Here is an 18,370-nt window from a genome sequence, read left to right as displayed (position 1 = left end):
CGAATATAATTTTGGTAAATCACAGGAACGTGCTTTTGCGTTGATTCATTTTTCTGCTGTTCAATAAACAAATTTTCGAGGACTTCCTATTTTGGTAGGATTTTTAGAGTTCCAGAAGTTTGCGTTAGTTACAGATTTCTACAGACTGTTCTGTTTTTGACAGATTCTGTTTTTCATGTGTTGTTTGCTTATTTCAATGCATCTATGGCTAGTAATTAAGTCTATGAACCATAAAGAAGTTGGAATACAGTAGGTTTAACACCAAATTAAATAAAGAATGATTTCATGCCAGTACCTTATGTGGTGGTTTTGTTTTCTTTCACTAACGGAGCTTATAAGATTTCCTGTTAAGTTTTGTGTTGTGAAGTTTTCAAGTTTTGGGTAAAGCTTTTATGGACTATGGAATAAAGGGTGGCAAGAGCCTAAGCTTGGGGATGCCCATGGCACCCCAAGATATTCAAGAATAGCCAAAAGCCTAAGCTTGGGGATTCCCCGGGAAGGCATCCCCTCTTTCGTGTTCGTTCATTGGTAACTTTACTTGGAGCTATATTTTTATTCGCTACATGATATGTGTTTTGCTTGGAGCATCGTGTATTATATTAGTCTTTGCTTTTTAGTTTACCACAATCATCCTTGCTGTACACACCTTTTGGGAGAAGCCTATTTGATTAGAATTTGCTAGAATACTCTATGTGCTTCACTTATATCTTTTGAGCTTGATAGTTTTTGCTCTAGTGCTTCACTTATATCTTTTAGAGCACAGTGGTCTCTTAATTTTGAAGAAATTGCTAGTCTCTCATGCTTCACTTATATTATTTTGAGAGTCTTTTAGAACAGCATCGTATTTTCTATGATCATAAAGTTGGTCCTAGAATGATGAGCATCCAAGTTGGGTATAATAAAAACTATCATAGGAAGTGAATTGGATGCTATGATCAATTTGATACTTGATAATTGTTTTGAGATATGGAGGTAGTGATATTAAAGTCATGCTAGTTGGGTGATTATGAATTTAAAGAATGCTTGAGTTGAAGTTTGTGATTCCCGTAGCATGCACGTATGGTGAACCTCTTTGTGATGAAGTTGGAGCACAATTTTATTTATTGATTGTCTTCCTTATGAGTGGCGGTCGGGGACGAGCGATGGTCTTTTCCTACCAATCTATCCCCCTAGGAGCATGCGCATACTACTTTGGTTTTTGATGACTTCTAAATTTTTGCAACAAGTATATGAGTTCTTTTGATTAATGTTGAGTCCATGGATTATACGCACTCTTTCACCCTTCCACCATTGCTAGCCTCTCTTGTATCGCGCAATTTTCACCGGTACCATACATCCACTATTTACCTTCCTCAAAACAGCCACCATACCTACCTATTATGGCATTTCCATAGCCATTCCGAGATATATTTCCATGCAACTTTCCACCGTTCCGTTCATATGACACGCATTACTTTTGTCATATTGCTTTTTGCATGATCATGTAGTTGACATTGTATTTGTGCCAAGGCCACCTTCATAATTTTCATACATGTCACTCTTGATTCATTGCATATCCCGGTACACCGCCGGAGGCATTCATATAGAGTCATATCTTGTTCTAGCTTTGAGTTCTAAATCCATAAAAGTGTGATGATCTTCATTATTAGAGCATTGTCCTAGTGAGGAAAGGATGATGAAGACTATGATTCCCCCACAAGTCGGGATGAGACTTCGGACTTTACAAAAAGGAAAAAAAGGAAAAAAGAGAAAGGCCAAAAAGAAAAAAAAGGTAGGCCAAAGAAAAAAAAGAAAAAAAGAGAAAAAAATAAAATGAGAGAAAAAGAGAGAAGGGACAATGCTACTATCTCTTTTTCCACACTTGTGCTTGAAAATAGCACCATGATCTTCATGATAGAGAGTCTCATATGTTGTCACTTTCATATACTAGTGGGAATTTTTCATTATAGAACTTGGCTTGTATATTCCAATGATGGGCTTCCTCAAAGTGCCCTAGGTCTTTGTGAGCAAGCAAGTTGGATGCACCCCACTTAGTTTCTTTTGTTGAGCTTTCATATATTTATAGCTCTAGTGCATCCGTTGCATGGAAATCCCTACTCACTCACATTGATATCTATTAATGGGCATCTCAATAGCCCGTTGATACGCTAGTTGATGTGAGACTATCTTCTCCTTTTTGTCTTCTCCACAACCACCATTCTATTCCACATATAGTGCTATGTCCATGGCTCACGCTCATGTATTGCGTGAAAGTTGAAAAAGTTTGAGATTATTAAAGTATGAAACAATTGCTTGGCTTGTCATCGGGGTTGTGCATGATTAAATACTTTTTGTGATGAAGATAGAGCATAGCTAGACTATATGATTTTGTAGGGATAACTTTCTTTAGCCATGTTATTTTGAGAAGACATGATTACTTTGATTAGTATGCTTGAAGTATTACTATTTCTTATGTCAATATGACCTTTTATTTTGTATTCATTTGGATCTGAACATTCATGCCACAATAAAGAAAATTACATTATGAATTATGCTAGGCAGCATTCCACATCAAAAATTTCTTTTTTATCATTTACCTACTCGAGGACGAGCAGGAATTAAGCTTGGGGATGCTTGATATGTCTCCAACGTATCTATAATTTTTGATTGTTCCATGCTATTATATTACCCCTTTTGGATGTTTATGAGCTTTGTTTTACACATTTATATCATTTTTGGGACTAACCTACTAACCAGAGGCCCAACCCATATTGTTGTTTTTTTTGCCTATTTCAGTATTTCGAAGAAAAGGAATATCAAACGTAGACCAAACAGAATGAAACCTTCAGGAGCGTGATTTTTGGAACAAACGTGATCCGGAGAGCTTGGAGTGCAAGTCAAGAAGCCTCCAAGGGCCCCACGAGATAGGGGGCCGTGCTCCCCTTGTAGGGCGCGCTGTCGGTGTCAAAACTGGCGGATCTCGGGTAGGGGGTCCCGATTTGTGCGTCAAGGCTGATGGTAACAGGAAGCGATGGACATAGATGTTTACCCAGGTTTGGGCCCTCTCGATGGAGGTAAAACCCTACTTCCTGCTTGATTAATATTGATGATATGGGTAGTACAAGAGTAGATCTACCACAAGATCGTAGAGGCTAAACCCTAAGAGCTAGCCTATGATGGTATGATTTTAATTGTGATCGGTCTTCTAAGGACCAACCTCTCCGGTTTATATAGACATCGGAGAGGGCTAGGGTTTACATGGAGTCGGTTACAAGGAAGGAAATATAATATCCGAATCGCCAAGCTTGCCTTCCACGCCAAGGAGAGTCTCATCCGGACACGAGCCGAAGTCTTGAGTCTTGTATCTTCACGCTTCAATAGTTCGGACGTTGTACACAGTCCGGCTGTCCGAATACCCCCTAATCTAGGACTCCCTTAGTAGCCCCTGAACCAGGCTTCAATGACGATGAGTCCGGCGCGCAATATTGTCTTCGGCATTGCAAGGCGGGTTCCTTCTCCGAATACTCCAAAGTAGTCATCGAACACTTAGACCATGTTTGGATCTACGGGATGATCTCCATATGCCACCGTAGAGAGAATGATATTTCACAAATGCAATCTGCTGACAACTTTTTCTGATGACATGACATGTTATTATGGTTGGATCATTATTCGATCCGTTTTCCCACAACCAGCTACAACGCACATTGTGAGGCAGTTTTTTTGACACGTCTTGTCAAAGTAGAGATCGTGTCCCCTTATCACGGGATTCTCATCAATACGGGTATGGGTAATCTCACCACACCATTAATCGTGGCGCTTGGGAAACAAGCGATTCTCAACAGGAAAGTGGGGAGGCGCACCGCTTTTGGCTCCTCTATAAAGGGATAAGATTCCCCCATTTTCACCCACGCCTTCTTCCTCCTTTGCCCACTCTTGCCCCCTCGAGATCCAGCGCCCAAGCCCAAGTCTTCTCCGCATAGCTAAACATGTCCGGAGCAGGAGGTAAGTGGGTGGCTTCCACCGTCAAGGAGAAGCACATCGCAAATCTTTGGGCAACCGGATACTTGGTCACGGACATAGCGCACCGTCTACCAGATGCCCGGCAGGTCATTCCGACCCCAGGACCCCATGAGAGGGTCGTATTCGTCGCCCACTTCGTCCGTGGACTGGGATTTCCACTCCATCCATTCGTCTGCGGGCTCAAGTTCTACTACGGGCTAGATTTCCATGATCTAGCCCCGAATTTCGTCCTCAACATCTTGGCATTCATCGTCGTGTGCGAGGCCTTCCTCCGCATCCGGCCTCACTTTGGCCTATGGCTACAAACTTTCTGCGTGAAGCCGAAGGTGGTAAGCGGCCAACAAGCGGAGTGCGGAGGGGCCATGGTGGGCAGAATGACCAACATCACATGGCTCGACGGCTCCTTTGCGAAGACCGTAAAAGGATGGCAATCGGGGTGGTTCTACATCACAGAGCCGCGCGGCGCCACCTGGGCGGCGGCCCCCAAATTCAGATCCGGAGCTCCCATGCGGCTCACCTCCTGGGAAAGGAAGGGCCTGTCCTGGGGCGATTCTACGGAGCTGACCGGACTCTAGACATGCATCAAAAGCATGAAGGACAAGAACATCAAGCTTGTCAATGTGATCCAGGTCATGCTCGTTCGCCGGATCCTGCCGTGCCAGAGGCGGACAGTCAATCTGTGGGAGTTCATCCCGACCGAACACTGAACGCTCCTGAAGCTCTACGACATGGCGCACAAAGGTGCATGGAAGGTGCTATTCAAGGCCTCTGAAGTACCTCCTCCCACATCCGAGGACCGCGGGCTTCATGCCGCGCGGGCTCCAAGTCTGGTGAGTTCTCAGACTACCACCGGACCCGGTTCTTCCCAATATATTTATGGGAGTGCCTTAAGTAGTTATGCACATTTGCTTCACGATTATGTGGAGACAGTGGAGCAGGTTTACTGCCCAGCTCCGCTGCCAGAAGGCCCAGCTGATGCTCTCCTGACGGAGATGCTGGTCCCGGCACCATACAAGGTGCCGGAGAAGAAGGCCGAGAAGAAGGCCCCGGGGACCCAAAAGGGTCTCCGTCACAAGGTTGTGCCGGAGGCCTCGTCCGAAGACGATGAGGCACACTCCTCCCACGAAGGGGAGGAAGAAGAAGAAGAAGACGCCCCATCCGGAAAGGATGAGGGGTCCGGTGAGGCGGATCAGGGGGCCGGAAAAGGCACCCGGCGCAAGGCCATCATACCCTTGTCGTCTGATGACGACGAAACAGATTGTTCCCGCGGAGGCGGGAGGAACCAAGAAGAAACTCTACCTCCCCACACTGGGGAGGAGAGGAAAAGAAAAGACGCCCTGGAGGGGGAGGCTGGGGCGTCCAAGAAGGGGAAGGTATCCCTTCCGGACTATTCTACCACGGCCGCTCACAGCGAGGAGGGGTGGCTGCCCAGGGGGAAGCCCCCAGTGCGATCGTAAGTGTCCGCATTCTATCATGGTTTCACTTCATAGTTTTTATACTTATAATGCCGAACATATATGCAGTCCGGCCAGGGATCACCCCGAGGTATCTTCCTCCGGGTCCCTGAGCGATTCGGCAATAAATTCGCTTCTGATGGCCACTACCCCTCAACACGCGGATGACACGGAGGTGTTGTCCCGAAGGCTCCCAGAGTAGGGGGAGGTGACTCTGGAGACGCCCCACGACGGGATTCCAGATGTCGGACACGCGGGGTTCAAGATCCCCGCGGATCGTGTCGACAAGAGCCATGGCTAGCCGGGCTCTCGGCCAAACACCATTCCGGAACATTCGATGGTTCCGGCCTCAGGCGGGCGACCCCTCGTTAGGGAGGGCAAGCCATCTGTGTCGCGGACTTCTGTTGCGCATGAGGCATCAGACTGTCTGCTAGAAGCGCTTTGCGGCGCTTCCCTGGATGAAGGGCACCGTACTCTTATGAGTATGGTGATTTGGAAGGTTTCGTGCGCCAAGAGCGGACTAACCAAAGCTTGCACCAGCCTCCTAACAGGCTTCGAGGTAAGTAACAAATATGTGCAAAATTGCCACCCGATAGGTAGTAGCCCCTGATACTCTATTTGGTGTTCGGAAAGAAAAGCCAAACGGAGGGTCAATTATAATCCGTAGGAGTCTAATAATAAGTTTTGTTGTGAATAAGCAGGCTGTGCTGCTTGCTGCTGCTTCTCATACTGCCAACGTTGTCGAACTAAAGCGGGACCTGGAGCAGGCGCAGGAAGAGCTCGACCTCACGAAGAGGCAGCTCGAAGAGAACAAGGGTAAGTGATTCCCGCTCTTATGCATTTAAGGATAGGCAGAATTGGTGAGTCTAACACCTAAATGTCGTGACCGTGTAACAGGGGCCACCGCCGAAGTGGCGTCCCTGAAGAAGGCGCTGTCCGAGGCCGAAGACAAGGCGGCCTCGGAGTGTAAGGAGCGCGAAAAGCAAAGTGCTAGGGTAGGTGAGGTACAGCAAGAGCTCCAGGACGTCGGCAAGAAATGCGAGTCCGCGGAGCATGATCTGAAGGCGAAAGGGGCCGAGCTTGCGAAGGCCCTTGTGAATTTGAAAGACGCCAAGGCCGAAGCCGAGAAAGCACAATAGGAGATCCAGGAGGCCAAGAAGATAGTAGAGGGTAAGAAGTTCTTTATGCAAAGCAAACATGTGGAGGAGGCGTTTCTTTTACTTACTCGAATTCGAAGCTCTCCAGGGGCATTCGCAGATCTGCCACACGGCATATCAGATGCTGCGGAGTTCTACCGTGCCCAGGAGGGGAACTCAACGGAGAAGCTGTTCTGGTCCCAGTATGCTGGGGCCGAACACCCAATGCCTCTAAGCGACCAACTGAAGCAATTGGTCGAACTCCACAAGGCGGCCGAGCTGGCTATGAAAGGTTTCATAGTCCGGATGTGGCCTGGTGAGCTCATGCCCAGTAGTTACTTTGGCCTGATCAATAGGATGGTGGATGCCTGCCCGCGGCTGGAGGTGATCAAGCGCTCCGTTTGTATCGAAGGTGCCCGCCGAGCCTTTGCCCGCGTCAAGGTGCATTGGGGCAAGCTGGATGCTGAGAAGCTGGTCAAGGACGGGCTGCCGGAGGGCAAGGCGCATCGTCATCCCGAAATGTACTATGATGGTGTGATCAAGGATGCTCGTCTTGTGGCTGATGAATGTACCAAGGACACCGTTTTTGAATGAATTCACTTCTGTCATGTTTGTAATTTAAGGACGAAGTTACTTGCGCTATGTAGCGCTTTTGTCATTTAAAATATTACCTTATGTGCGACTGTTTATAAAATCCTGAAAGTAGGCCAGTCGTCGGCTTCCGCCCCCACGTGACTAGCACTCAGGTGTTCGTGGAAAACCAGGACACTCTTTATCCAAATGGTTGGTCCCTTAAGGAGGTGTCCGGTGCAGCGAACGAGGCAATCGGACTATGCGGCTTTATAACTTTCACTTAGCCATAGAAGTCTACAATTTTAAATTTCGGCGAAGTCCCTAGAATCAGGAAGGCCAAATTGGGGCGCTATATACGCCTAGATCGGACAAAGCCAATTTATCGCCTAAAGCGGAAAATCTTTAAGGATTTTAGTACCTCTCAAACAGCGACCATCTCTCGCCACATCATGCCGGTCAGTTTTCGGCTTTCTCTACTGAGGTGCTCGTCCGGAAGAACCGGGACACAATCGCAGTAGTTCTCCCTGCGCTACCTTAGCCAATACGGAGTCTAACGGAACGTAAGGCACCAAAACAAGGGAGCCGGGCTATCCAAACTGTAGACCCAAGACATGATTCGGAGTTGATGCATATAATGCTATAAGTTTGGGGTGCCGCACTGTTGAAAGTGTTTGGACTTTATTTGCCATATTATGCGGCGCCATGAGAAGCCCCTGGCAGACTGACTGCACCAAGGTGTGCGGGTGCAATATGAAATAATCATTTATAAGAGAAAAAAAATGCTCAAATAAGAATAATAAGCTGACGCTATATATAATCTCCCATTGACGAAAAATACGTTTAAGCATATGTTTACAATGGATGCATTAAGCAAAGATAAATAGGACTATTTGACAAGTCCTATCCAGGGGCAGGCTGTGTACAGATAGATAAAGCAGGTATAATGATCGCAAATAGATTCCACTTGGGTTTTCTTCTGTTCTGCACGTCTGTTGCCTCCTTGGATGTTTCTCCCCTATTAGTCCGGCAATTCGGCTCTTCTGAGGATGCTGCACTAACGCGGTGTCCTGAAAGGTAAGAAGGAAAGAGTATGAAGATATTTAGCGGTTACCCGCATTATCAACTGAGTCGTTGATGCGCCTCCGCCTATGCCCATGGTATCTTGAGTGTGTAATTGTGTACACGTGGCACGAATGCTGCTTTGGAGGGGCTTGAGCGGAGGCCGGACTGCTAATCACGATCTTGGCATTCCTGATGATCCTATTGCAGGGTGCTCCGGACTCGCTTGACAGTGCTCGAAGTTGTCGCCGGATTGGTTTGTCGGAGTAGACCGCATTGTACTTCTGCCGTGAGGGTTGCTGTATGCTCTTCTGTTCGAAGGGAGCGGTCCATATTTCCATTGACAATGATGACCCCGCGCGGTCCTGGCATCTTGAGCTTGAGATATGCATAATGTGGTACCGCATTGAATCTAGCGAATGCGGTTCGTCCATGCAGTGCGTGGTAGCCACTGCGGAAAGGGACGATGTCGAAGATTAGCTCTTCGCTCCTGAAGTTGTCCAGGGATCCGAAGACCACTTCCAGTGTTATAGAGCTCGTGCAGCGGGCCTCTACTCCAGGAATAACACCTTTAAAGGTAGTTTTGGCGGGCTTGATCCTTGAAGGATCAATGCCCATCTGGCGCACTGTGTCCTGATAAAGTAGGTTCAGGCTGCTGCCTCCGTCCATAAGGACAAGCGTGAGGTGGAATCCGTCGATGATTGGGTCTAAGACCAATGCGGCTGAGCCGCCGTGACGGATGCTAGTAGGGTGATCCCTACGGTCAAAGGTGATCGGACAAGCTGAACATGGATTGAACTTGGGGGCGACTGGCTCCATCGCATAGACGTCCCGTAGTGCCCGCTTCCGTTCCTACTTAGGGATGTGGGTGGTGTAGATCATGTTGACCGTTCCCACCTGGGGGGGGGGAATTTCTTTTGTCCCCCCATGTTTGGACGCCGGGGCTCTTCGTCATCGTCGCTGTGCAGCCCCTTGTCCTTGTTTTCGGCATTTACCTTGCCGGCCTGTTTGAACACCCAGCAGTCTCTATTGGTGTGGTTGGCTGGTTTGTCCGGTGTGCCATGAATTTGGCACGAGCGCTCCAGTATGCGGTCCAGACTGGACGGTCCCTGATTATTTCTCTTGAACGGCTTTTTCCGCTATCCGGACTTAGATCCGCTGAATCCGGCGTTGACTGTCGTGTCTTCAGGGCTGTCACCGTTGTTCCGTCTCTTATGTCTGTTGCGCCGTGGCTTGCCGTTAGTATCACGGCCATCCGAAGTGCCGGAATGTGGCGTGGTGCCGCTGCGGGCCAACCAGCTATCCTCACCCGCACAAAAGCGGGTCATTAGGGTTGTGAGAGTTGCCATAGACTTGGGTTTTTCCTGGCCGAGGTGTCGAGCGAGCCACTCGTCACGGATATTATGCTTGAAAGCCGCCAGGGCTTCGGCGTCCGGACAGTCGACTATTTGGTTCTTTTTAGTAAGGAACCGAGTACAGAATTTCCGGGCTGTATCTCTGATACATCTCCAATGTATCTATAATTTTTTATTGCTCCATGCTACTTTATCTACTGTTTCGGACTATATTGGGCTTTATTATACACTTTTATATTATTTTTGGGACTAACCTATTAACCGGAGGCCCAGCCGAGAATTGCTGTTTTTTGCCTTTTTCAGTATTTCGAAGAAACAGAATATCAAACGGAGTCCAAACGGAATGAAACCTTCGAGATCGTGATTTTCCAACCGAACGTGACCCAGGAGACTTGGACCCTACTCCAAGAAGCACCAGAGGCGGTCACGAGGGTGGAGGGCCCCCCTGAGCGCGCCCCTACCTCGTGGGCCCCTCGGAGCTCCACTGACGTACTCCTTCCTCCTATATATACCTACGTATCCCCAAACGATCAGAAAGGTATCCAAAAACCTAATTCCACCACCGCAACTTTCTGTATCCACGAGATCCCATCTTGGGGCCTGTTCCGGAGCTCCGCCGGAGGGGGCATCCACCATGGAGGGCTTCTACATCATCACCATAGCCCCTCCGATGAAGTGTGAGTAGTTTACTTCAGACCTTCGGGTCCATAGCTAGTAGCTAGATGGCTTCTTCACTCTTTTTGGATCTCAATACAATGTTCTCCCCCTCTCTCGTGGAGATCTATTTGATGTAATCTTCTTTTTGCGGTGTGTTTGTTGAGACCGATGAATTGTGGGTTTATGATCCAGTATTATCTATGGAAAATATTTGATTCTTCTCTCAATTCTTTTATGTATGATTGAGTTATCTTTGCAAGTCTCTTCGAATTATCTTATTTGGTTTGGCCAACTAGATTGGTAGTTCTTGCAATGGGAGAAGTGCTTAGCTTTGGGTTCAATCTTGCGGTGTCCTTACTCAGTGACAGAAAGAGTTGCAAGGCACGTATTGTATTGTTGCCATCGAGGATAACAAGATGGGGTTTTATCATATTGCATGAATTTATCCCTCTACATCATGTCATCTTGCTTACGGCGTTACTCTGTTTTACTTAATACTCTAGATGCATGCTGGATAGCGGTCGATGAGTGGAGTAATAGTAGTTGATGCAGAATCGTTTCGATCTACTTGTTTTGGACGTGATGCCTATATACATGATCATTGCCTAGATATACTCATAACTATGCTCAATTCTGTTAATTGCTCAACAGTAATTTGTTCACCCACTGTAGAATACTTATGCTCTCGAGAGAAGCCACTAGTGAAACCTATGGCCCCCGGGTCTATTCTCATCATATCAATCTATATCACTTTATTTACTTGCTTTGTTTTTGCTTTGCTTTTACTTTTTACTTTGCATCTTTCTATCAAAAATACCAAAAATATTATCTCTATCAAATCTCACTCTCGTAAGTGACCGTGAAGGGATTGACAACCCCTAAGCGTTGGTTGCGAGTTGCTATCGTTTTGTGTAGGTACGAGGGACTTGTGCGTGGTCTCCTATTGGATTGATACCTTGGTTCTCAAAAACTGAGGGAAATACTTACGCTACTTTATTGCATCATCCTCTCCTCTTATGGGAAATCCAACGCAGTGCTCAAGAGGTAGCAAGAAGAATTTCTGGCACCGTTGCCGGGGAGGCCTACGCAAAAGTCAACATACCAAGTATTCATCACAATCCCTATCTCTCGCATTACATTATTTGCCATTTGCCTCTCGTTTTCCTCTCCCCCGCTTCACCCTTGCTGTTTTATTCGCCCTCTCTTTCCCAATCTCCTCCTCTTTTTCCCTTTGCCTTTTGTTTGCTCGTGTGTTAGTTTGCTTGCTTGTCATCATGACTAGTCTTATATCCTCTCCGTTATCTCCCGAGAATGAAGTGCTAAATTTTAAACAAAGGGAGGGAGAAAATTTAAAAGATGCTTGGTATAGAATTTGCAATGCTCAAAATAGATCTACCAGGAAGTAATCTACCTCAGTTCTTCTTTGCAATTTTTATGTAGGTGCTAATCCTTGGTATAGATATATCCTTGATACCATTACCGGAGGAATTTTTTGGGTAGCCATACTTTTGATTCCTATAATGCTTTAATAGATTTATTTGGCTCACCTCCTCTTTTGGTTAATGGAACTATGTTAACTTTGGAGCATGTTATGCAAAGGCTTGAAATTATTGAAAACAGAGCTGCTACCATTGAGTCCATTGAAAATCTAGATAAAAAGATTCATAATCAAATTACTCAATATGGATCTAAGGTAGGAATGACTTTGAAAAATATTAAGGAGAAGGAACCCATGGTTGATGAAAAAATAAATCTAGACTCTACTCGAATCGATAAACTTGAGGGTATCATTACCAACTTGGGAACCGCTTTTTCTTCCGTAAAGAATACTCCTAGTCCTCCCACTAAAATTGCCAAGCTTATGTATGTTCCTAAAAATAAGGGTGAATCGTCTAGTAAGGAAAATGCGGATCTTAAATCTATAAGTATTCATCCCGATCTTTTTACTATCATTAAGGAACCATTTTCTACGAATGATTTTTTCGATATTGTGCCTAAAAATTTGATAATTACTAGAAAGAAAGAAAATTCTAAAGGAGGTAGATGCCTCATTGAAGAATTGCCTACCAAAGATGGCAATACCTAGATCTATCCTTGCTTTTATGCCTAGCTAGGGGCGTTAAACGATAGCGCTTGTTGGGAGGCAACCCAATTTTATTTTGTGTTTTTTTGTTTTTGCTTTTGTGTAGGAATAAATAATCCATCTACCTTCTGTTTGGATGTGGTTTTATGTGTTAATTAGGATAAGCTATGCTGATAGTTGATTTGATTCTGCTGAAAAACAGAAACTTTGCGCTCACGAGAAAAAATTCAATAAATCACAGGAACGTGATTTTGCATTTATTCTTTTTTCTGCTGATCAATAAACAAATCTTCCAGTACTTCCTATTTGGTTGGAATTTTTAGAGTTCCATAAGTTTGCGTTAGTTACAGATTACTACAGACTGTTCTGTTTTTGACAGATTCTGTTTTGCGTGTGTTGTTTGCTTATTTTGATGAATCTATGGCTAGTAAAATAGTTTATAAACCATAGAGAAGTTGGAATACAGTAGGTTTAACACCAATTCAAATAAAGAATGAGTTCATTACAGTACCTTGAAGTATTCTTTTGTTTTCTTTCTCTAACGGAGCTCACGAGATTTCTATTGAGTTTTGTGTTGTGAAGTTTTCAAGTTTTGGGTGAACTCTTTTCATGGATTATGGAACAAGGAGTGGCAAGAGCCTAAGATTGGGGATGCCCATGGCACCCCCAAGATAATCCAAGGACACCAAAAAGTCAAAGCTTGGGGATGCCCCGGAAGGCATCCCCTCTTTCGTCCACTTCCATCGGTAATTTACTTGGAGCTATATTTTTATTCACCAACATGATATGTGTTTTGCTTGGAGCGTCTTGTATTATTTGTGTCTTTTCTTGTTAGTTTACCACAATCATCCTTGCAGTCGACACCTTTTTGAGAAAGTCATATATGATTTGGAATTTGTTAGAATACTCTATGTGCTTCGCTTATATCTTTTGAGCTTGCTAGTTTTGCTCATAGTGCTTCACTTATATCTTTTGAGCGTGATAATTTTTGCTCTAGTACTTCACTTAGATCTTTTAGAGCACGGTGGTGGAATTGTTTTAAAGAAACTCGATCTCTCATGCTTCACTTAGATTATTTTGAGAGTCGTTAATAGCATGGTAATTTGCTTAATGTTAATATACTTGGTGTTCAAGATATGTGAAACTTTCTTTTGAGTGCGTTGAATACTAAGATAAGTTTGATGCTTGATAATTGTTTTGAGATATGGAGGTGATAATATCATAGTCGTGCTAGTGGGGTGCTTATGAATTTGAGAAATACTTGTGTTGAAGTTTGCAAATCCCGTAGCATGCACGTATGGTTAAAGTTATGTAACAAATTTGAAACATGAAGTGTACCTGGCTTGTGCATCCTTATGAGTGGCGGTCGGGGACGAGCGATGGTCTTTTCCTACCAATCTATCCCCCTAGGAGCATGCGCATAGTACTTGAATTTTTGATGACTTCTAAATTTTTGCAATAAGTATATGAGTTATTTTGACTAATGTTGAGTCCATGGATTATACACACTCTCATCTTTCCGCCATTGCTAGCCTCTTCGGTACCGTGCATTGCCCTTTCTCACCTTGAGAGTTGGTGCAAACTTCGCCGGTGCATCCAAACCCCGTGATACGATACGCTCTATCACACATAAACCTCCTTATATCTTCCTCAAAACAGCCACCATACCTACCTATTATGGCATTTCCATAGCCATTCCGAGATATATTGCCATGCAACTTCCACCATCATCATCATGACATGCATTACTTTTGTCATATTGCCATTGCATGATCCTGTAGTTAACATCGTATTTGTGGCAAAGCCACCAAGCATTATTTTTATACATGTCACTCTTGATTCATTGCACCATCCTGGTACACCGCCGGAGGCATTCATATAGAGTCATATCTTGTTCTAAGTTTCGAGTTGTAATCCTTGTGTTGTAATTTATAGAAGTGTGATGATCATCATTATTAGAGCATTTCCCAGAAAAAGGCCAAAAAAAGAAAGGCCCAAAAAAGAAAAGAAAAAGGGCAATGCTACTATCTCTTTTTCCACACTTGTGCTTCAAAGTAGCACCTCGTTCTTCATGTAGTGAGTCTCATATATTGTGCTTCAAAGTAGCACCATGCTTTTCATGTAGTGAGTCTCATGTGTTATCACTTTCATATACTAGTGGGAATTTTTCATTATAGAACTTGGCTTGTATATTCCTATGATGGGCTTCCTCAAAATGCCCTAGGTCTTCATGAGCAAGCAAGTTGGATGCACGCCCACTAGTTTTCTTTTTTTGAGCATTCATAGCTCTAGTGCATCTGTTGCATGGCAATCCCTACTCCTCATGTTGATATCAATTGATGGGCATCTCCATAGCCCGTTGATTAGCCTCGTCAACGTGAGACTTTCTCCCTTTTTGTCTTCTCCACACAATCCCCATCATCATATTCTATTCCACCCATAGTGCTATATCCATGGCTCACGCTCATGTATTGCATGAAGGTTGAAAAAGTTTGAGATTATTTAAGTATGAAACAATTGCTTGGCTTGTCATTGGGGGTATAGAAGTTGGGAACATCTTTGTGTGACGAAAATGAAGCATAGCCTAACTATATAATTTTGTAGGGATGAACTTTCTTTTGCCATGCTATTTTGAGAAGACATGATTGCTTTGATTAGTATGCTTGAAGTATTATTATTTTTATGTCAATATGAACTTTTGTCTTAAATCTTTCGGATCTGAATATCCATACCATGATTAAGAAGATTTACATTGAAATTATGCCAAAGTATCACTCCGCATCAAAAATTCTTTTTTTACCTACTCGAGGACGAGCAGGAATTAAGCTTGGGGATGCTTGATACGTCTCCAACGTATCTATAATTTTTGATTGCTCCATGCTACTTTATCTACTGTTTTGGACTATATTGGGCTTTATTATCTACTTTTATATTATTTTTGGGACTAACCTATTAACTGGAGGCCCAGCCCAGAATTGTTGTTTTTTGCCTTTTTCAGTATTTCGAAGAAACAGAATATCAAACGGAGTCCAAACGGAATGAACCCTTCGGGATCGTGATTTTCCAACCGAACGTGACCCAGGAGACTTGGACCGTACTCCAAGAAGTGCCAGAGGCGGTCACGAGGGTGGAGGGCGCGCCTGTAACACCCTGGATGTAACTTTCCATCTTTGTAACTCCAACTCTTGCCATTTTCGGCTATGTGATATGATATTCCCTCCGTGGTTGGGTTTTGTCTTTTGTTTTGCATTTTATTCATGTCATGCATATCATATAATGTCATCATGTGCATTTCATTTTGCATATGTGTTCGTCTCATGCATCCGAGCATTTTCCCCGTTGTTCGTTTCGCAATCCGACACTCCCACATGCACCAGCGCACCCCTCTTGTCTCTTTTTTGTGTGCAGGTGTTGAACGTTCTCGGAATGGACCGAGCCTTGCCAAGTGGCCCTGGTATAACACCGGTAGACCGCCTGTCAAGTTTCGGGTCATTTGGAGCTCGTTTGTTACTCCAATGGTTATCCGCATATCCGCAAAGGCCTCTTTTGAGTTTCAGCCCAACACACCTCCAAAACAGCCCAATAACCCATCTAAGTCACTTCCATGCTCTCCGTCGTCGGATCACGATTGTGTCGGCGAAAACCGCACCTCATTTGGACACTCCTAGCCCCCTCTACCTACAAATATGCATCCCCCTCCAAATCCGGGCGAAACCCTAGAAATTCCCCCTCTCCGCAGCAGGACACGTCCGGACGGAGCCGGACGCGTCCGCCGCTGCGCCCCAGCCTGTCGCAGCCCGCCACGTGGCGTCGGCCACCGCGCGCCGCCGCCGGCCCGCTCGGCCCGTGCGGGGCCCCCGCGGCCCGCACGCGCCCACCGCCGCCTCGGCCGGCCGCCGCCGTGGCTCGCCCGCGCCGTGCCGCCGCATCCGGTCGCCGTCCTCGGCCGCCCCCCCTCCCCCGCCGCCGTCCTCCGCGCCTCCGGTCGCCGCCCATCTCCGAGCCGGCCTCCGCGCGGCGCCCCGGCCGGAGCTGCGCCGCCTCCGCCCGATGCCGCCGGCGCCGGATCCGGCCAGATCCGGCCGCGCCGACCTCTCCTCCGTCCTCCTCCGGCGACGCCCGCGCTCTCCGGCGAATCTCCGGTGATGACCTCGACCCACGCGCCCCGGATCCAGATCCAGACTCGGTTGACTTTTCTTCTTCCCCTCGAAATTCCTCTAAGTCCTTAAGATGATAGGAGCGTCCATTACTTGATAGGCCGGATACGGCTGCTAGCCCATTCCGGATTAACCATGATCGGAGTCATGGCCACATGCATTATGCGCGGGGTGCAGCCGCTCCAATATAGGGGCTACCCCATGTGGGACTTCAACGGAGAAGATGACGCCACCCGTCACGGCCGCAAGGGACCTGGCTTGACCGACGACCTGGTGAAGATCCTGTCCGGCTTGTACAAGGGGGAGAAGGAGGACTTCCTCCGCACGAATCCTCTGAATGGGTTTTCCATGAACAACCCTCGGAGCTGGGTAAGCGGTCGCATGCATATCTGATCTGTGCCTTTAAAGGCAATTGTCTTATTGTATGATTTTGACACAGGAACTGCGTCGGGATGTGGAGGGCATAAAAAGCCCAGCTCCACAACCCGAGGATCCAGAAAGGTCCCTTGATCCGGCCTCCGAAGAGGATCCGGACTTAGCGGTGGAACTGATCGACGGGGTGTTCCACCAGCTCAGCATAGACAATGCTTTAGTCGCCATTACGGCTGATTACCCCGGTTTATTTCCGGCCTCCCAGGTGACTACGACCGAGGTCTTGACACCATCATTCGATCTGTGCTCAATTCTGACCATCCCATACTGATGGTGCATCGCAGGAGGTGCCTTTAAGGCGGGAAGCCGAACCCACGGTGGCCGACCAACAAGGGTCAGTTCGGCCCGGCGGGCGGAAGAAGAGTGCGACGCGAACTGAAACATCGCCGCAACGGTACGGAGCACTGCTATTTTTAAGGTAAGGGTTCCCAGGAGGTATACTAATGCTCATAACTTTTCCAGAAAGAGCGCTCGCCGGACAGTGTCCGGAGAGATTGCCAATCAAGCCTCCGCCGGCCATGCTCCAACGCATGGCCCGGGAGGGGAGGCGAATACAAGGCACGAGCCGGACACTCCTCCGACGGAGGATGCCGACAGGCTGTCCGCCACCCGGTCAGAGGTGGAGAGCGCCATGAATCACAGGCGTCGCCTGACAGTTCTTCGTGACGCGTGTTTCTCCCCGGAGGCGTTAAATGCCTTTGATGCGGGAGACGCGCACCTCCGTGCCGCTCAAGATGGGTTAACCAGAGCCACGGAGCAGTATGTGAAAGACATACGTGTAAGTAATTTTAATAGTTATATATGCCAGTAGCCCCCGAGACTTAAAATAGTTAAAATAACTGATTTAAGGATCAATTTCTATGCAGGATCTTACGGTGAAGAATACCCATCTGTCCCAGGAGCTCCAAGAGTGCAAGGCCCAACTTGAGGCCGCACTGGCCGCTACGGGGGGAGCCACAGAAACCCCCGCTGGTAAGACATACTTTGAAAAGATAATTAATTAACAAAGTGCGGCGTGAATCTGACAATAATATTGCAGAGGGCGCCGGACTAGATCCGGACAAGCAACAACTACTGCGTCAGCTAAAGGCCGGCAAGAGGGTGCTTATGAAGGTGCAGCAGGAGAGAAACAAGCTCCAAGATGCCCACACCCAGCTAGGAGAAGAGCTGAAAGGTGTTCGGGCCCAGCTGTCTGGCTCCTTGAAGGAGAATCAGCGGCTTCGTCGCGGCATTTATAGTAACTGCTTGAGCAAATTCCTTTGAAAAGAAGAATTCGGCGAGGAAGTCGATTGATAGAAATATGTCTTTAGGTGTGCTCACAGGTCGCCCTGCGGAGGAAATGCCTGGGTCAACAGGTGACCAACTTCCCGAGCTGGTGCAATTGTTCGAACGTGTTCGGCAGGCGATGAGTGCCGTGGTTCAGGCTTTATGGCCATCCGTCTCCCTACCCGAGGGCCTTGGT

This window comes from Triticum aestivum, chromosome 3B (genome assembly GCF_018294505.1).
Source record: "Triticum aestivum cultivar Chinese Spring chromosome 3B, IWGSC CS RefSeq v2.1, whole genome shotgun sequence".
In the NCBI taxonomy this organism is placed as follows: domain Eukaryota; kingdom Viridiplantae; phylum Streptophyta; class Magnoliopsida; order Poales; family Poaceae; genus Triticum; species Triticum aestivum.
The sequence above is the reverse complement of the archived record's forward strand: the minus strand, read 5'-3'. Positions refer to the sequence as shown.